This window comes from Pteropus vampyrus, unplaced genomic scaffold (assembly GCF_000151845.1).
Source record: "Pteropus vampyrus isolate Shadow unplaced genomic scaffold, Pvam_2.0 Scaffold143, whole genome shotgun sequence".
NCBI classification, from domain to species: Eukaryota; Metazoa; Chordata; class Mammalia; order Chiroptera; family Pteropodidae; genus Pteropus; species Pteropus vampyrus.
Window position 1 is genome coordinate 1,395,869 of NW_011888924.1, and position 3,327 is coordinate 1,399,195.

Below are 3,327 nucleotides of genomic sequence, written 5' to 3' on the forward strand. Positions count from 1 at the left end.
TACAGATAGGTTCTTCAGTCTTCCCGTCTATGACACCAGGTTTTCTTTGCTGGTGTCATTCTGAGCGCCCTTGCTGTTCAGTATCTGGGACACTGCCTTACAATAAATCCAGGAGGCCAGGTTAATGGGATGTGGGTGCTATGCCCCTCACCAGTGCCTCAGAGACGATGAGAGATTACGTTTGTAGGAAGATGCTTAATGAAAGGATTTTTTTTATAATTTTGAAAGAAGTTACCACATAATTTCCTAAATGGAAATATTAGAAAATATAATTGTCACGTTATATAATGTCCAAACATTTTTCCAATGCAGGCAGGAGTACGTCCTGTACTTGACATGTGAAATGTGGAAAAGGCAAACCTTTCTGCTCTGGGGGGAAAGGAGGCTGTGTACACGATGCACTGAACTTTCTGTAATCATTTATTTAGCTCAGTATGAAAAATTCAGCATGAATATAAGCCACTAATTTCTAAGTATTAAATACAATATTTAGCAAGTAGGAAGTGGGATGCTGAAGACAAGGTGGACAGTATGTTATGCAGCATCACCAGACAACTTCCAGAACATTCCAGAGTATGGCTCTGTAAGGGCCACCTGGCTCTGCATGGTGAGCAAGACTGACCCCTGCTGGTGAGTTGTTGCCAAGTCGTGGACGTTAAGGAAGCAGAGTGTTGGTTGGTCCCTAAGTGGGCCGAATGTAGCTCTGTCCCCGAGGGCACACCTTGCACCTGCTCTTGATGCCATTGCCAGAATTCCCAGTGGGAAGCGAAATGGACCTGGTAGTTCATAGTTTTTTTGGTCCAGCTCTCCCTTCCCCAATCCAGGCGTCACTGTTTCCTCTCCCCACCTTGCCCTCTGTTACCCCAAGATTTCATGAAAATAAGTGGATCCTCCAAAACAGCACATAGAGGAGGTAGGAACAGTGTATCGATGTTCACCAAAGAAATATATGAAAATATTCCTATCTTAGAAATGAAAATCAGACGGGGCGGGGGAAAAAGTGATAACGTCACAGAAGGCTATTAAGTGTACATGTTTCCTGGGGTGGTGTGTGTGTGTGGAGAGGGGGGGAATTCTTGCCAGAACATAAAAAGCACTAAACATAAAGGAAAAGATTAATATATTGAACCACATTGACAAATAGAATAACAGAGTTGCCATTTCTGTAAAGGTTAGCATTTTCCCCACTGGGAACCTTGGCTTGTTTTAGGTGGTGCTGTTGGGTGCTGCTGGTAAGAAGGAATTCACAGTTTAAGGAATAGGAGTCTGGGTACTCGCTCAGAAGTGCGTATTTTACGTTAGGGTATCAAAGACCAAAAAGGCTTGCACTGCAGAAATCTGATTATCTCGAATGCATTCAGGCAACGTCTGTTCCCTAGGACAGCTCTTTGGAATAGTTGATGTGGAATTAATGAAGTAGGGATGTTTCTAAAATGAAATAGAAAAAATGGGCTTCGAGAAGTACAGAAGGCATTCCTTGCAGTGTAAAATGACATTATAATCATTTCATTTTGAAATAATTTTAAAATCACTTCCTCGTGTTCTGTTTGTTGTCTAAAGGCTGCCAGGCAGGAGAAAGAATAACTTGGTATAACTCACTGAAGTGATGAAGTTGAGAGCAAAGCCTTTCATCTGTGAATTTATGTTTCCATATTCCTATAGGAAATACACAGGGATATTTAGGTGAATGGAAGACTGAAAACTTGAGGTCTTTGGGAGTTTTTTTCTGTGTACATTTAAGGTCACTATATTCATGTTAAAGGTATATCTTCAACTGCTGAACAGTGGGGAAAAGGATGGTATTTTGATAAATGAGGCTATGCTAATAGGATATCAGTGTTTTAAAAATCTCACTCTACACCCATGCCACCCTGAGCATGCCAGATCTCATCTGATCTCGTCTGATCTCGGAAGCTAAGCAGGGTTGGGCCTGGTTAGTACTTGGGTGGGAGACCACCTAGGAAGACCAGGTGCTGTAGGCTTGCATAGATAGATAGATAGATAGATAGATAGATAGATAGATAGATAGATAGATAGATAGATAAATCTCAACCCCCCCATCACACCCTACACAAAAACCAATTCCAGATAAATGGATTATAATTATACAATCTAAATTATAATTATAAAGCACTAAATGTTTAGGAAATGAAGTGGCACAACAAAAATATGTTTAAACAGAAGGTAAAAGGCACCAACCAGGAGGGAGAAGATTAATATATTAGACAACAATAAATTTAAGAGTTTCTGTTCATTAAAACATTGAGAGAATGAAAGATAACCTTGGAATGGGGGAAAATATTTGTCGTACCTATAACTAACTACTATAGGACTTATGTCCAGAATTAAAGAATTCCTATAGATTACTAAGAAAAAGATAGGTAGTCCATTAGAAAAACAGGCTGTAGATTTGCACACTTCGTAAAAGAGGGTATACAAATGGACAGTAAACAGATGAGAAAGTACTCAACCTCATTAGCCATCAGGGGCATGCAGATGGAAACTGCATTGAGGTACCACCAACCACTCATAAGAATAAAATGAAAAAAGACACACTAGTGGAGGTTTACATTGGTACAGCTCTTTGAAAAATCGTCAGTTTTGACTCAAGCCGAACATACACCTCTACGACACAGCAGTTCCAAGCCGAACATACACCTCTATGACACAGGTGTATACCCAAAAGAAATATGTACATATGTGTACCTGTAGTCATGTACAAACTGTTCATAATTGCCCTAACATGAAATAACCTGATATTCCTCCCTCGCAGGTAGAATGGCTTTTTTTTTTTTTTTTTTCGGTATAATCCTACAATGAAATACTATGTAACACAATGAAAAACCTATTACATGCAACAAAATATAGTTCTCTTAGACATAATGTTGAACTAAAGAATGCAGGCCCAAAGTTATATTTTGTTTTACGATTCCATATATTTAAAGTTCAAAAAGAGGCAAAGCTCATCAGTAGTGCTAGGCATCAAGGTAACCAGTACCTGGTCAGGATGGATGGTGACCAGAAGAGGCACTCGAGCACCGTTCATTGGATTGTGGATATATGGGGGGGAGGGAGGGTCATGTGAAAATGCACCAGGCTGTGCCTTATATGTGCACGTGAAGAAAATTTGTTGTACCCAATTTTTTAAAGGTTTTTAGAAAGGCCTCTGAACACCCAGGCTGCTGGTTTGCCTGCGGTGTCTGCACAGTGCCCGAGAAGCATGGAGGAGAGGAGGAAGGTTGCCAGTGAGTAGAGAGCGAGGTTGTGCCGTCGCTGAATCACTCGGGGTGTGAAAGCCTCTGCTTTAGCGCTTTTTCCAGGCTTCCC

At 40.7% G+C, this 3,327-nt stretch overlaps 1 protein-coding gene and 1 pseudogene across 2 annotated transcripts in view; both read left to right on the top strand.

Annotated features, from left to right (window-relative positions):
- PRKCA (protein kinase C alpha) overlaps window positions 1–3,327 on the top strand; it is a 406,973-nt gene that overhangs the window by 222,619 nt on the left and 181,027 nt on the right. The gene's annotated exons all lie outside the window — the stretch shown is intronic.
- Window positions 1,854–1,982, top strand: LOC111744915 (annotated as a pseudogene).